This window comes from Meriones unguiculatus, chromosome 1, assembly GCF_030254825.1.
Source record: "Meriones unguiculatus strain TT.TT164.6M chromosome 1, Bangor_MerUng_6.1, whole genome shotgun sequence".
Taxonomy (NCBI): Eukaryota; Metazoa; Chordata; class Mammalia; order Rodentia; family Muridae; genus Meriones; species Meriones unguiculatus.
The window spans coordinates 94,775,792-94,793,158 of record NC_083349.1 but is presented as its reverse complement, the minus strand read 5'-3'; the positions used below and the strand labels follow the sequence as shown (position 1 = coordinate 94,793,158).

At 45.3% G+C, this 17,367-nt stretch overlaps 1 protein-coding gene across 2 annotated transcripts in view; it reads left to right on the top strand.

The window, feature by feature from the left end:
• Positions 1-11,285: 11,285 nt before the first annotated feature.
• The window catches only part of Plekhh2 (pleckstrin homology, MyTH4 and FERM domain containing H2), a 95,572-nt gene continuing 89,490 nt past the window's right edge, over positions 11,286-17,367 (top strand). For both annotated transcript variants that reach the window (XR_009584408.1, XM_021652835.2), the window contains exon 1: positions 11,286-11,835. The gene's annotated coding sequence lies outside the window, so the exon portion shown is untranslated. The remainder of the gene's footprint in view (positions 11,836-17,367) is intronic.

Sequence of the window (17,367 nt, the reverse complement as noted above, 5' to 3'; positions counted from 1 at the left end):
GGAAGAGGGCAAGAGAGCCAAGAGGGCAAGAGAGGCTGAGAGAGAGCAAGAGAGCAAGAGAGGGACAATGTGGCTAATTGGTCCCACCAAGCCTTCAGGTGTGGCTACCTGGTCAGTGACACATGATGACATCATAGGTTGCTAGGCAGCCCAGAAGCAGGTGCCTAAATACTTACAAAGAGGAACAGTGGAGAGGGGCACAGCAGGGTACAAGTAATTTGAATGTTGAAACAGGGAAAATGTGGGGTGGGGGAGGACTGAGGGAGACTTAATTAGGGAAGGAAATTAATGTAAAGAGTGTAAAATAACAGTAAGAATGACTGAAAAGGGAATCAAATTATCATCTACTTGCCTCAAATTGCATGTAATGCATTTAAGTCAGTGTATGCATATATAGTTTAAATGAAATTGTCCCATCTGTGTTGAAAAATGCTCCCCCAAGATCTATACACTATCTAAGAAAACCCCAAAACAAGCCATCAGAAACCACCTTTTGCGTTGTTGGTTAGAGTTGCCCGAGAGAGTCCCCAAATACAGACTATTGCTGTTGCTTTTGGTTGCCTCCCAGAGGCAGAAGGTAAATTCCGATTGCTGAAGACACCATGCACTTTGGACACAGGACCCAAAGGGTATGAACTACATTTGTCCTGAAAGTCTTCTCCCTGAGGACTAGCTTTCATGGTTCCAAAAGGCAATAAGCAAGCTTCCATGAGTGGGAAGCAACCATTAGGCCCTACCCGGCAAGGACACCAATGAATTAAAAAATGGCAAGCATGGTGCAATGTTCCTAAGGGTCAACGGTGGCATGCATACCCTGGCAGTAACCAGCAGTGCTCTAATTGGACTTAAGGCCTCTTCAGTAAGAGAGAAATCATGCCTGGATACAGCCAACTACCAAGATCTAGTGGTGTCATGGATCTTAAAGGAGAGCCTAGTACTGTCATTTTATTAAAGCAGAACAATCCTAACTACACTCTAAATAATTACCTTTACACCCACAAATAAGTACCCCATCAAAGAAGCATCTCCCTGCAACATGGGTCATTACAGAAAACCGGAGTGACCATGTAGTGCCCAGGCCCAACCAATACATTTACAACATCACTTCTGCACCTAACGCTCCGGGATCATAGCAGATGACAGGGTAGAAAGAGTGCAAGAGCCAGAGAACAGGGTGTGTGCTGTGAGATTTGACTACTACAAGTGTCAGAGAAGCTGGGCACATGGAGTCTAGTTAACATGGCTTCTTAAATAAGACCTGAACAAGGGTAACACCAATAGACATGCTAACAGGAGAAGGAGAAATTTCACTGGACCTCAACACAGACAAAAAAACTACAGACAACCAAGAAATTTTGGGAGCAGAAGAAATTGTTTTCCCCAGGGAAGAGCCCCCAGATTTGTTATTCATTCCCCAAGGGGTCAACAGCCCGTTATCTCATGCATTCAGGTAACTTTGTAATGACGGAGCAGGTTGTATTTGTGTGCTTAAGAACTGTGTGTGTGTGTGTGTGTGTGTGTGTGTGTGTGTGTGTGTGTGTGTAAAACAAGGAAATAGAACCCATGGATTTGAGAAAGAGCAAAAGAGCAAGGAGGGTGCAAGGGAATGGGTGGAGAGAAAAAAAGAAAAGAGTAAAAACAATGTAATTATATTTTAATTTTTGAAATGTATTTTTGTTTGTTTGGTTGGTTGGTTGTTGGAGATAGTGTCTCTCTGTATAGTCAGTCCTGGAACTCACCTGGCTAAAGGTATGTATTTTAAGAAAGTAAAGCTGGGCAGTGGTGGCACATCCCTTTAATCCCAGCACTTGGTGGGCAGAGGCAGGCGGCTCTCCATGAGTTCTAGGCCAGCCTGGAACAGAGTGAGTTCCAGGAAAAATGAGTTTCAGGAAAAGTGAATTTCAGGAAAAATCCAAAATAAACAAACAAATCAAATAATCTCTTCCCACAAAAAGAGAAGTAAGGGTAGTCAGGCACGATAACACGGACCTGGAATGCCAGCCGGCAGGGAGGTCGAGGCAGGAGTTTAATATCAGTCTGGACAACATATTATGAAAAATGCAAGACAAAAAAAAGCAAAGACAATTCTGTGATTAGATATGGTAGGAATCCCTACCAGAAAGGACAGATGACTAGAGGAATCAAAGTCAGAACGAAGAGACAGCCGTCAATCCTGTAGCCACGAAGGGGACAGTCTGGGGCATTTCTTGTGGTTTGTATTGTGATCTTCATTTTGTTTGTGTTCGTCAAAATTGCAAAATAATGTTTTCATTTGTTTTGCTGTGCTGGTTTTGTTTTTATTTTATCCAAGTAACATAGTGATCTTGCCTGGTGTTGCTGTTCTGCAAGACTGTTGCTGTCCAATAGTCCACTCTACCTGTGATACCTCATACTCCTCCTTACTACCCTGACTGAACTGTAGGACTAGACTAACTCAGAGATCTGCTTAAAATGCTTTTTTCTTTTTAATTTTGTACACATAAACCGTGTATTTTTATCATACACACAGGGTGGATGCTACGTGACACAGGGCTCACGTATCAGGTATCCAGGATAGCAGATATTTACATTACGCTTCGTAACAGTAGCCAAATTACAGTTACAAAGTAACAAGGAAATAATTGTATGGTTGGGGTCACCACAACACGAGGAGCTGTATTAAGGGGTTGCAGCGCTAGGAAGGCTGAGAAATAACTGCTGTACACTGTCGCTTCTCCTTTTAGTCCTTCCCGGACTGCTTCAGCATATTCCCCTTCAACATCGTGCCTCCTCCTCCTCCTTCAATAACCCACCGAGTCCAATCAGTGCTTTCAATATGTAGATACATGTTTCGACAGTCACTGGAGTGTGATCAAGTTGCCAGGAACTACCCCCTCCCCCCCCCAAGGAAATGATTCTCAGGAGCTCTGAAACCAGCATCTCCTCATCTAAGGAGCAGAGCCTCCCGGGTCCCTCTCCCGTTCATGGTATTCTGGCTGGCTTGATCCTGTGTGTGTCTTGAGCAAGTAACCATGGCTTCTGTGAGTTTGTGAGTGTAACGGCCATGTTATGTACAGAAGGGGCATTTCACAGCACCTCTTCCCCCAACCTCTGTCTCTTACATTTTTTTCTACCTCCTGTATTAACCTCTGCCCAACTGCTTCTCTAACCAAGCTTGAGAGCAGCACTGTCTATGTGATTAAACAAAAACATTTAGAAGGCAGTGTGGCGGCATGGCCATTTAGCAAAACAACAGTTAAGTTCCTTTTTGGTCACCTGCTGTGACCTCCCCTATCACTCTCAGATTTTGAGAGCTGTCTTTCTCTTTCTTAATTGAGGATTAAGAAAGATGCCAGAAGATGCTGTTCCTGCAACTAAGGAAGAACTGAGGGCAGCCCTGCATTCTAACCAGGTAGCTGGGGGTTAAATAGATAAAGTCATGCTCAAAGTCATCCCGGGAGTTGGTACTAGCTTTGGCTATAGGAGGCTTTGTCTCAAACAGAAAAGAGCTGGGTGGGTGTGGGGGAGGAGGTTGTTTTGTTTTTGCCTGCATTGGTAGCACACACTTACACTCCTAACACTTGTCCTGTGGAGAAGGAGGAGGAGGAGGAGAGGATTTAGAGTTTAAAATAGAATTTTTCCCTCTAACAGGTGTGTCTAGCCTTTTGACACTGCAATATAATGTTTTTGTCTACACGGTTCATGCCCGAGTGCTGCACAATTGAATCACGAAAAGCTGTGAAAAAAAAAAAAATCCTACAATAGTTTAAGTAAGTTTATGATGTTGTGCTGTGTCTTGTTCGTGGTTACCATGCTGTGAAATGTGGCCTGTTGGCTGCAGGTTGGACAAGGCTGTCAGAGTTCCAAATGCAGTTAGATGTAGAGCCAAAATGAGTGATCTTCTATTTAAAGGTTTTCTCTTCAATAGCATTGATGTAAAAGGCAAATAAAAGCTTCTTAACATAATAACCTCACTGTAGAGTAACAACAGAAATGTTAATAGATTAGTGTAGAGCCCTATGCTAGACAATTAATAAGCCATTAAAAATGTTTCCAAATAATCTTTCAAGACAAAGAAAAATGCCTGCAGTAATGTGTGGAAGAAAAGACAAAAATGTGAATTTAGCCCAATCTATTAAGAAAAAAGATGATCTATATGTAGAGAAAAAGACTTGAAGATCAGAGAGATGGTTCGGTCGGTAAAGGGCTTGCCATGCCCTCAGGAGGACCTGGGTTCTGATCCCGGGGGTGGGGGGATGTGTGGCTGTAGATGCCGTAATCTAGAAGGCGGAGGCGGCAGCACGCCTAGTGCTTGTTAGCCAGCCCGTCTAGTCAAACTGGTACCCTCCAGGGATACTGCCTCAAAAAATAAGGTAGAGAGAGACTGGAGAAGACACTGGGGGTTGGTCTCCACACATGGGGTGTACACACACATGAACATGTCAAACACACACACACACACATATACACACACACACATATACACACACACACATATACACACACACACTATTTACAAATGAGGGATTTAAGGTAATTTTAGTTTTCTTCTTTGTTTTCTATAATTTTTACATGTCCTAATGAAAACACATTTACGTTGTTTTTATAAACAGGAAATAAAATATTAACAAAATGTCAATGGTCACTTTAAAAAGTTTTTGGGCCAATTTAGTATATAAGAGTCTTAGCACTGAGGTTCCAAATGTGAGGTGACCCTATGAATATGGATAAGTAAAGGAGAAGACATTAAAAACAAAGATGCAAATTATTACTTTTTCACTTCAATTGCTATTTCACAACGTGCTTGCCAAGTCATCCCAGGTTACTTCACAGAGAAGGCAGCCTCTGTGTTTAAGCAGTGACTCTCCTGCATTCCTCCAGGCATGCATTTTCCTCTCTTCATCTGCCTCTGCCTCCGGGATTTTTCTATTGTGAATTTGCTACTTTTCAAATAGTGTTTCCTGCAAGAGTTTATCAAGCCTCCAACTTCTACAGGCACACTGGTGTCATACTTCAGTCTGATTGGTGGGACCACATTCTTTTTTTATTGAACCTGCCAAGTTACGAAGCGCCTCCATGGTATATTCTACAGGCACTAGTGCAGAAGGAATATTAGCAGACATTCCCAGCTGTGTTGTGGTGGATGGTGCTCAACACCCCAGTGTTAGCTGTTAGTTTTGAGATTCTCCGAGCTACATCTCAGAACCCAGGGCTACTAGGATGGGTCAGTCTCTTTTACAGACACTGTCACAACGATCACAGGCTCATTCACACTCGTTGTAAAGGAATTTTAATTTAGAACGTGGCTGTTCTGGCAAGAGATCACATCCAAAGACCTTCTAGTTCTGTGTGATTCAACTAGAATAGAAACATGCCTTTTATCCAGGAGACAGAGGCAAGCAGATCTGATTTGAAGGCCAGCTTGGTATAGAGCAAATTTCTGGTAAAGCTTAGGTTCCTGAGTGGTGGTACACGCCTTTAATCCCAAATAATGAAGGTAACATTAATTTATAGAAGGATGCACCCATGTTTGAAAGTGATGTTTAATTAAGTGGCAGAAAAGGTGATGAATCAGAGAAAGATTTGACAGAATAGGACACACCCAACTCTCACGAGAAAAGAGAGGAAAGGGAAGCTACTTAAGGGGCAATTCAGAGAAAGAGGAGTTTTACTGGGACATTAATAGAGACACAGGTTGCAGAGAGAGAACTCAGGTGAGGAATGAATGAGCAGAGAATGAGAAGGAACCAGGAGATTAGAAAACATTGTTGGAGTTAGAGGCCAAGCAGAGCAACTCAGAGGCTGAGAGAAAAGCCAGATTGAATAAGTTAGCTGGGCGAGGAGTTTAAGCCAGAGCAGCTGAGTTGAACCAGCGGGCTATGAGCTCAGAAAGAACAAGAAAGGGTGAGCTTATTCAGCAGTAATTCTCAGAGGCAGGAAATGTTCTAGACCTAGGTTAGATTGTACAAAAGCTAGAAGCTTCCAGGACTAGGCCTAGGTTAGCAGATAGAGGCCATAAGCCTTGAAGATAACAATTGAATCAGGCAAATAAAAGTTCCTTTTACACACATGCCCACAGGCGAATGCCTGCTGAGGCTGCCCCAATACTGTAATAATGGGGTCCTTTTGATTGACTAAACCGTGTTCCAGTTCAGCTCCCATCTCCTCACCTGTTAACATTTCCCCGTGCTTCTTAAAGATCATGTTTATTCCACAGTTACCGCACAGCACATGGTAATATTACTTCTTAATAATTTATTTAACTTTTATTTTTATGTGCATTAGTGTGAAGATTCAGGTCCTTTGGGATTGGCATTGCAGATAATTGGGAGCTGCCATGTAGGTGCTGGGAATTGAACCTGGATCCTTTGAAAGAGCAGAGAGTACTCTTTTTTTTTTAATTTATTTATTTTTATGTACATTTGGTATTTGGCCTATATATATGTCTGTGTGAGGGAGTCTGATCCACTGGAATTTGAGTGACAGACCAGACAGTTGTGAACTGCCATGTGGGTGCTGGGAATTGAACCAGGGTCCTCTGGAAGAGCAGCCAATGCTCTTCACCACTGAGCCATCTCTCCAGCCCCCAGAGAGTACTCTTAACAACTGAGCCATCTCTCCAGCCCAGATAATATTCTTATAACATGTCCCTCTCTAACTGTTAGTCTCTGGGGATACAGTGGTCAGTTTTGCTGTGTTTTTTGTTCTTTTTCTTCTGGCTTAAGCTATCATGTTATGCAACACAAAAACTAAAGGGACGACCTTCAGTTGTCAGCTAGGATAAAAGTTCCTGCACTAGAATGGCTGCCTCTGCCAACTAGGTACTGACCCTAAATGTTCATCATCGTTCGCATTAAATACTTAAAAATATTATAGTGTGTGTGTGTGTGTGCATAACATCTCTGTAACAGACTTCTATAGAGGTTGAAGGAGGACAACTTTGTGGAATTGATTCTCTCCATTTGCCTTTATGTATTTTCCAGGGAGCAAGCTCAGACCACCAGGATTGTGCTACGAAAACCGGTACAGTGCCTTTATCTGCTGGGCCACCTTGCCAGTCCCACTTTTGACACTTCTGTACCACTGGAGCACTATTTTATTCTGTGGCTTTTATGTGCAGTATCTTAAAACAAACAAGCACAAAACAACAAAACACCTTTCTGAGCTTTGAGCAAACCACTGCGCAGCATGTCTCCATGTGATAAATGGTTCTTCTCTATGCACTTTCCCAGAAATTGTTGATGCTCGGTTTGCCCTTACTCTTCTCTCTATCCTCTGTACCTGCTTGTGCTCTCTTCGAGGTCTTACGAATGCCCACTAAACCCTCATGAGCTCTGAAAGTTCTGAGCGTAGGCTGTCATCACCCTGGTTGCTGCCCACAGAGACAGTGATAACAGGGATACAGCTCACCTCACGGGGCGAGGTCAGAGAGAGTCTTGTCACTATGAAACCCAAAGGACTGAGGAAGTCATCATGCCCCAGGCCCTGAGGTACACTGCTATACTTTGGGTATGGTTTGTCCTTTAGAGTTGGTGAGGTAGAGGCTTGGTACCCCGTGAGCTGGTGTTGGTATGGTGAGATCTCTAAGGGATGGGGCCTGATGGATGGAAAGGTAAGTAGGTCATGGCGGCCCTCCCATCATGAACGCACGGTCTCAGAAGAGGGCCGGTTTGTCACCTGTTCACTAGTTCCCTTGATGGTGAGTGTTTGTTTTTTTTTTTCAAGAGTCTGACATTTCCTTGGTCTATCTAACTTCTTCCTCACTTCCACACTCTCATCACATCTTGATACAGCTGGAAGTAATCAAATCTCTCTTCTTTAGTAGCATCAGAAACATTTACATTATGCACAGTCAGATTTTTTTGTCACCGAAGTCCAAAATGGAGTAAGACGGTCACCAAGAAAACTGTCTTCCTTGACCACCCCACTGGGAGAACCTTGTTGGTTTCCTCTCCCCTTGCTTGCAGAGTCTTCTTTTATTTTAAGACAGTTCATAGCACACAATATTCTGGGCTCTGAGACAAAGGGTTTGAGGCAGCTGCCGTTCCTGCTATGTGGCAGGGAGAAGCACATGTGTGTCCAGAGCCAAACTTCACTGAGGCTGGCAAGTGCCGCCCAGGTGAGCGCTCCCAGAAGCACCTCAGGTTTCTTTGCTTTTGATCTTGATTGCAATTTTGGTTACTACACTTTTAGAAACCTTTCACTGTTGCCAATTTTTCTCAACCTCCACATTTGCTTACATGGACCCCATGTGGGGTTGTAGCCCACAGTTGCAGAGGCAGTGGTATAGCTGTAATGTAGTTAGGACATTTCTATACAATGTGCATCCCAAGGGCTTGTTGGTTCCCACCCCAGACCATTGAACCTGAATCTACATTTTAACCTAGATGCTGTTACAGTGTGAGAAGCCCTTTCTTCACCACCTCTTATGAGACTGGCTCCCTCTCCTTCCAGCCTCCTCTTGTTATCCTCCTTCTCTTACTGTGTTCTTGATTCCATTCAGCTCCCCTGATACAGTAGTCTCTTCCTCACCACAAAACCTGGTACCTGTTGCTCTCCCTACCCACAATCATGTTCCTATCATCCCCTTGATTGTTCCTGGTTAATTTTCTCAGATCTCATCTCAAAAATCACTTAGAAAAGGGCTCTTGACTTCTGAGCATGGAACATGTACTCATTACTCAGCCGCACAGTACCATGGGCATTTCCTTCACTGCACCTGACGGTGTAGGGGTTTGGTGAATGCTCATCTTTCTTCCTAGCATGAAACTCCATGAAGACAGAGGATCCGGACTGACTGTCTTGCTAACCTTTGTATTCCTCATAACAACACAGAGCCTGGAATAGCTCGAGTAGCCAATAAAACCCATCCCTTGCCATCTTTGTCCATCATTCAATAAATATTTGTGGTGCATCTGCTGTGTGCCAGGCACTGTGACTCGCGCTGGGCACACACTAAGATGAGACCCAGTGTTTCTGCTCTTATGTCCTTTATAGTGTAACAGTGGGTACAGTGGCCACAGAAAACAGCATATAAAGACTGGGGCAAAGAAATGAATAAGATAGGGCTGACTGAGGATTTTCTGTCTTCTGCTTCCTATAGAATACCAAACGTAAAAGTCAAGTTTTTCTTACAGTAGTGTTTGGTGGTGGTGGTGGTGTGTGTGGTGTGGTGTGTTATGCACCTATGGGTGCATGTGAAAATGCATACATGTGTGCTTGGGGGCCAGATGGCAACATCAGGTATCTTCCTTGCTTTCTGCTTTATCTTTTGAGACAGGTTCAGTGAACCTGGAGCTCACTGACTCGGCTGGGTGGCCACTGAGCGGTAAGAATGTGCCTCAGTGTCCCCAGAGCTTGGGTTATAGATAAGCACCACCCTGCCCAGCTTGGGTGTGCCTGCTAGGGACCCAAATCTGTGGCAGGCACTTTACTAGTAAGCCATCTGTCCCCCTAGACATACCTTTGAGTTGTAACTCAGAGGACTCACAACTCACCCATTTAAATGATATATGCTCATGGTTTTTAGTGCAGTCTGAGATGTGGAGTTATCACACTTTCCAAAATACTTCCATTACCTCCCCCGTCCAAAAACCTCCATTCTGCTAGAGCAGTGGCTCTCAACCTTCCTCAGGCTGAGACTTTTAATATAGCTCCTCGTGTTGGGATGACCCCCCCCACCATTAAATCATTTTGCTGCTACTTCATAAACTGTAATTTAGCTACTGTTATGAATCGCAGTGTAAATATCTGTACTTTCCAGTGGTCTTAGGTGATTCCTGTGAAGATCATCCAACCCCCAGTGGGGTCGCCATCACAGGTTGAGATCCTTCTCAGCCCAGGGTCACCACCAATCCACTTCCCATCTCTGTGGACTCGCCCATTCTGAGCACCCCATACTGATGGCATTGCGCAATATTGCATAGTTTGTGATTGGCTCTTGTCATTTAGTGTATTTTCAAAGGCTTATTCAACAAGTAGCTTGCTTTCTTTCCCCCATCACTCTGTCTCTTCAGTCTCCTGTAGCCCAGGCTGGTCTCAGATTCACTATGTAAGCTGATAATGATCTTGATCCCTCTTGCTCAAGCTCCCAAGTGCTGAGATTACTTTTTTTTTTTTTTAGTGTTGAATAATATTCCATTATATCAGGTGGGGTTTGGGGTTTGTTTGTTTCTGTTTTGTTTTACACAGCCAGAAACAGGATGCTATTGTACTTTTTTTTTCTCTGTCATAGCCAAACAAATTCAGCTTGTCATGTTTCTAGAAAAAGGTGACTGAGCCTTAACAAGGATAGCAGTCATGTTTAGAGAGCTGCTTCTTATGAGTGAATTTATTCACTCAGCCCACTCAGCCTATTTAGTATTTCTGACTCACAAACGGAAGTGATTCTATTTTGGCATCCTCTGTCTTTCTCTTGCTGGTCTCTACTGACTTGCTATGTTAAATTATGCAAGTTGCTTTAACTGTTTATTTAACTCCCGCGTGCTCTGTAAAATAAGCTCAGTCCAGCCTGCTTGTTGGCCAAGGCTGTTTGGAGACAATTTTTCATATGATATGCATCATCAGCTCCCACAGAAGGCAGAAGGAATTTGTTGTGTGGGGGTTGTCTGGGATCCAGTCCAGAGTTAGTGCTCATCTGGAAGAAATATGGACGCCTGACGGTCTTACTTGTTTTCACTTATTGCTTTCTCTCTGAGGAACTTTGCAAATCTTTATCATTTTAGTGATTGTTTTTTTCCAAATAAGGCTGGCTTTCCTTTTGTAAAAAGATGGAAGTGGGAAAAGCCTTCTGACCCTTTCTATTAGTTAACTGCATATCAAAGAGAGTAATTTGTCTGACCTAGTTTTGTGACCTGGGGAAGGATCACCTCTGACATCCAGAATCCGTCCCTCCCCTCCAGGCCTCTCCTCTCCTTCCCTCCCCTCCTCTCCCTCTTGCTTCTCTCCCAACACTGGCCTCTCCAGGCCCCAGCTTGGGATGTCCAATCCAACCAGATTTATCACTCATGTGTTCATGCAACATGCTTTGTGTGATATTCTGAGGAGCAGGCAAAAAAGAACAGCATAGATCTATCTTCGCTTTCAAATGCTCTCTGGCTGATGTTTGCAACAGTGGAAGGTCAGGAAAATGTGTGCATGCCAAGAGCGGCAAAAAGCTGGACATTCTGAGGGCAAAAACAGGAGCAGAGGCTTCCGCTAAGCGGGTCGGCAGGAGCCTTCAGAAGGAGGCTGGGCTGGGCTGAGGGAATAGAACATTAAACGGCCGGGCAGGAAACAGCATGTCAACCTTCCCAGCTGGGTTCCTCAGGCTGGGGACGTGGACCACAGTCACCGGAGGTGTGAAGAGCAGCTGTGAAAACTAAACTTGCACAAGCAGGAGGGAGGCTTTGCAGGCTGTACGAGGAATCTCTTCTTGGCTAGTTAAGCATCAGGAAGACAAGACAGGCCTTTGGCAAACTACACGCTTTACTCTAGTCCCAGGTAGAAAGATGAAGGGTTGGCAAGCAGAGAGAGTTCAGGCCTAGAGACTATGCAAGAGGTACACAGGTCCTGTCAAGGCAAAGGGAATGGAAAAGAGGTGACTAAACTCTACAACAGGCCGTGAAGTCTAGGTGTGGGAAGGCAGTTGGGAACACCTCTTGGCACCGGGAGGAGCCAAAGTTATAAACACCTCCTCCCGTGACGCCCGGTGGTCGGCAGCGGCCTCCGATTAGCTACTTCGGCCGCCAATCCCGGAGAAGGCGGCACTGTCCCGGCCGCTGCGGGCTCTGTGAGCCGCCGACGCGGGCTGAGAGCCGGGGAAGCCGGCGGAGCCGGGTGGCAGGCGAGGCCGGCACAGCGGGCGCCGCCGCGGAGGTAGGCAGGTGGGCAGATGGTGGGGTCCGGCGGCCACGGGGACCCTGCGGTCGGGAACCGAGCCCCCGGGGACCCTCACCCCGGAGTCCACGCCGTCCCGGGTCGCCGGCGAGGAAGGGGGCGGCGGGGCGGGGGGGAACGGGACGGGGGCGCAGCGCGGGATGCCGCGCGCCCGGCTCGGCCTGGGTCCTGAGTCGTCCGCAGGAGCTGGCCGGGGGCGTCACTATGTACCCTGGGCTCCTGTGACGTTTTGTTAGAAAAGCGGGGTCCGGGCTTGCGGCATCGCTGGGGGTCATCGGGCGGGCGCTCTGCGGGGCAGCCCCGCGTCCCCGCACGCCGTGGGTTCCGTCCGCGATGCTGCAGTTCGGCCTGCGCTTCTGGAGAGCCGTACAGTGAAGGGACCCCGGGACCGAAGTTCTCCAGCTTTTCATTTTTAACTCTCCGCTTGCCCGACTGCCCAACGCCAGAGCGCCCTAAGGTGACACACCCCGAGATGAAGCTGCCCCCCTCTCCCCCCCGAGAAGTTGAGGCTTTTTTGCTCCCTGAGAAGTTGAGACGTTTGGCGTTGCAAAAACTCTCCTCTTGCCGGGCTACCTGCAGGTCACTGGCTTCTTTGTAAAAGTTCCAGTCTTTGCAAGCCTGGACCTCAGGGCTGTGTGTGTGTCCCGGAGCAGTGTGGAGGGAAGCAAGGAGCAGGCTGTTCTGGGAAGTGCCGAAGGGCAGGCGTGGCCCGAGTGGGTCTAGGAGGTGGTAAGGTTCTTTAAACAAGGCATGTTTCAGTCCAGTTAAGAAAGGCATCTTTTCTGCACTAGGGGGGAAAAAATAGGACAACTCACAACCCAAAATGTTCCTAGAAAAAATGAAGAGTTTAGGGGTTTATCCAGATTTCATCACCGTGAGCATAGGTAATATCCGTCCTTCCTCCCTCCCTCCCTTTCCCCCTCTCTCCCTCCTTTCTTCTTTTTAAACCTCCCCCACCCCCTTTTTAGGATTTGGAAAAGAAACAGGAAGTCAGAGATTCAGAGAAAAGAGTGTTCACTGCACAACTGTAAACAGTTTATTTTGTGTCAGTAAATATTGCCAAAGTCACTGGAGGTCTCTGGGAAACCTCAGTTTTTTTCCTGTCCACCCCCTGCAGAGACGGCAGATCCCCTTAGAGTGCAAAACTTAAAAGAACAATTTTAGAAATGGATTGCAGCCCCCAAAGCCATACAGTTCTGCCGCCACGGACGAAGGAGCTGTTCCGAATTTGCATTCTAACCACTGAAGCTGGTGCTTTCCTGTGTTACAGTTGTCTTCTGCCTACTTACAGAACTGCCGAGTGGCACAGAGAAATCACATGTCTAGGCCTTGGACCATCACCAAACCAAGCTGAAGTTTTGAATTTCTTTTATTATGGCTTAATTATTGGGGGCCGAAGATGTCAAAGGCATGTTTGATAATCTTAGAGCTTTTCTACTTCATCATAAAAATGTCTAATTACCACAGCTAAAGAAAGAAAGATGTGTTTAACTTTGAATTTTCTTAGCAAAGCTCTAGGTAGGAGATACGTACTACACTCCTCATAGTTGAAGTTAGCAGTTACTTCTCTAGTATTTGAATCAGTGGTGAGATTCCTGTCAGGGTTAACGCGCATCGTGAACGATTAAGTCTGAAAATGTGGCCCTAGTATGTGCCCACCCTTTCCTCTATTTGTGCATGTACTTTTTAACTGAGATGCAATTCGCAAACCAGAACGTTGACACTTTCAAAGTGTCTAGCTTAGCTTAGGGGCTTTGGATATATTTGCAAACTTGTGCAGTCATCAATGTCTAGTGCCAGAGACTTTTCTTCATCCCTCTAAGAAACTCTAGGCCAGTGCTTCTCAACCTGTGGGCTGCGACCCCTTAAGGACCCTTTAACGGGGGTCACCTAAGACCATCGGAAAACACAGGTGTTTAGATTATGATTCGTCACGGTATCAAAACTGTGGTTATGAAGTAGCAATGAAAATAATTTTATGGTTGGGGTTACCACAGCATGAAGAACTGTATAAAAAGGGTCACAGCTTTAGGAAGGCTGAGAAACACTGCCGTAGGCCTATTCATATTCCGTTTCAATCGCCATCTCCTCATTGCCTTGGTAACTATTGACCTGTTTTCTGTCTTTTTGGACTTGTCTGTTCTGGACATTTAATTCAATGTGTGACCTGGAGTTATGGACCATAGGATAACTTTAAACATCCGAGGAACTGTTTGACTATTTTCAGAGCAGTTATGACAGTTTCGCAGCATCAGTGATATGCAAGAGTTCTAATTTCTGCACAGTCTCATCAATCCTTGTTAGTCCATGTTCTTTTCCGTTTCATTATATTGAGCCAGTTTGGGGTGAAGTGGAATGTCATCATGATTTTGATTTTTCACTTACTCTTTGACTCTCCTCTTGTGGTTAATGATGCTGGAACTTTTTGTGTGTTTTTTTAGCCCATTTATAGATTTCCTTTGAGAAGTGTCTGTTCTAATTGTGTGTGTGTGTGTATTTGTACTAGTTAGCTTTCTATTGCTGTGATAAATACTATGACCAAACACAACTTGGGGAAGAAAGGGTTTATTAGAGCTTTCAGTTTATAGTCCATTATGAAAATAAGTCAGGACAGGAACTCAAGCAGGGCAGGAACCTGGGAGCAGGAACTAAAGCGGAGACCATGCAGGAAGCTGCTTGCTGGCTTCCTCCTCACGCTGCTCTCTTAAACAATTCATGGACTGCCCGGGGGTGGTACAGCTCCCTGTGGGCTGGTCAGGCACAGGTTTTGTTTTTTGTCAACCTGACAAGAAAACACATCATCATTAAGCCATAACCTTTCCTCTCTTGCCTACATCAACCACAAAAAAAAAAAAAAAAAAAAGAAAAAAGAAAAAAAGCCCTACAGACTTGCCTACAGGCAGTCTGAATGGAGATGTGTGTCTCAGTTGAAGTTCCTCTTTGTAGATAACTAGTTGTGTCAACTTGACAAAACCCAAAAGCTGAAACCAGCCAAAACAATTGAGGCCTTGTCAATTTGACACAAAACATATCACTATTAAACCATAACCTTTTCTTCCCTTTTGTCCCAAGATGTCATGTTAATATTAAAATGACAATAAAAATCATTCCAAATTTTGAAAGTCCCGTAGTCTTTTTTTTAAATTAACACTTAAAATTCCAAAGTCACTTTAAAATAGTTGAAGTCTCTCAAAAAAATTCAAAGTTTTTTAAGTGTGGGTACTTGTAAAATAAAATTAAAGAAAAAAAACATGTTATGTACTTTCTTAGTCTAAGACGGAAGAATTAGAACACAGTCACATTCAATTCACACAGAATAAAGTCAGAGTCGGGGGTGTGGCACTCACCACAGGGCTTCAGGAGCTCTGTGCTAGTCACAGCACACGGAGCATGTCTCGTGGGTGGAGGCCACTTCCCTTTCGCTCCATAGATGCTGCTGCTCCCAGGTGGCTGCCTCTTAGTACTGGCATCATCAGTATTCTGACGCAGCTGGACTGCGACTTCACCAACAGCCTGGGCTCTGCAGGGACTCCGACCCTGCCACGTGGTGCCAAGCCTCGACTTGTCTCTGTGAACACTTCCATCTCGGGACTTCTACTGCAACTGAGCCTCTACCTTCAGCAGTGCCAGCCAGGGCACAGCTGCTCTCCATGACCCCTTCATCAATGCCTTCAAAACCAGTACCATGTGGGTGACTCTTTATGTGTTACCAAGTTTGTCTGCCAGCATGAGATGCAGCCTTGGCCTTCTCTGGATCACAGCTTCTGTGTGCTCACCCTGAGGAAATAGTCCCAGAAATTTTTACCTCAGTGATGCTGGTCTCTTAATCACTGGTAATTTTTCAGCTCCAGTTAACCAGCATTGATTGTCCAAGTAAAGCAAAGGTTGTTCACTTCGATGGTTCTGGTCTCTTCTTAATCACAGCTGATTCTTCAGCTCCAGCTGTCCAGATTCTTAATCCAAAGTATTAAAGGACCCCAATAAAGTTGTTAAGGTACTCTCAAGCTTCCTTCTGGAACTTACGAGCCAGGCCTTTATTGTCTTTACCACTTTTAACATTCTTATCTTCCATGCTCCCAGGAACAGCTCACTGAGCTCTGAGCACTCAGTGGCTTTTCCAGCCCAAAGTTACAAACTCCTTGCACAGTCCTCCTTAAAAACAACATAGCCTGGGAGCAGATGCAGAGACCCACAGCCAAACATTAGGCCGCGCTCCAGGAGCCCCCCAGAAGAGGGGTCAGGAGGTTTGTAGGAGCCAGAGAGGTCAAGAACACAGCCCACAGTATCAACTAAGCAGGTTTCATAGGGGCTCACAGAGACTGAAGCGACAATCAGGGAGCCTGTATGGGTCTGTGCTAGGTCCTCTGCATCGACGTTATGTAGCGTGGTGTTCTTGTGGGACTCCTAACGGTGGGAGTGTGTGTGACAGGTCTGTGACTCTTTCGGCTGCTTTTGGGACCCTTTTCCTCCTAATGGGTGGCCTTGTACAGCCTTGATATGACGGTATTTGTCTAGTCTTATTGTAAATTGTTATGCCACGTTTGGCTGAGATCCCTGGGAGGCCTGCTCTTCTCTGAAGGGAAACGGAGGAGGAGGTGCAGATCTGGGGAGGCAAGGGAAGGGATTGGGAGAAGTAGGGGAGGGAGGGGAAACCAGTTGGGATGTAATATATGGGAGAAGAATACAAATCAAACAAAAACATGGCAAAGTTGGTCATAGCAACATGCCCTGGTTGCAGTTTCTGTCTTAGTTAGGGTTTCTGTGATAAAACACTATGACCAAAAGCCACTTGAGCAAAGGGTTTGTTTCAGCTCACGACTCTCAGGTCACACATTCCGTCATGGAGGGAAGTCAGGGCAGAAAAGTAAGGCAGCACTGGAGCAGAGGCCACTGAAGAATTCTTTTTTTTTTTTTTTTTTTTTTGAAGAATTTTTTTTACTGGCGTGCTCTCCATGGCTTGCTACACCTGGTTTCTTATACAGCTCAGGACCACGGGCCCAGGGGAAACCCTGCCCCACTCCTGTGGCCTGGGTCCACCCACATCAATCATTAGCCCAGAAAATGCTCTACAGACTTGCCTACAGACAGTTTGATGGAGGCTTTTTTTTTTTTTTTTCACTTCAGGGTCAAATCTGGTTCTCATGTTGCATGGCAAGCACTTTGCCAAGTAAGCCGTCTCCCCAGCCCCAGTTTTGCCTACTCTTCAAATTAGATTGTTCTTTGTTTTGTTTTCAAGATAGCGTCTCACTATGTAGTTCTGGCTGGCTGTCTTGGAATTCACTATGTAGAACAGGTTGGCCTTGAACTTAAAGAGATCCACTTGCCTCTGCTTCCTTAGTGTTGAGATCGAAGGCGTGTGCCACCAAGCCTGGAAGGTTGTCCTTTTTTATTGATTGAGTCGTTTGAATCAGTTCCATATCCTGGATACATCTCTTACCAGATACCTGACTTTCAAATAGTTTTTACCCTTTACCCTTTTGTAGGTTATTTTTACAAGCTCTTCATAGTGTC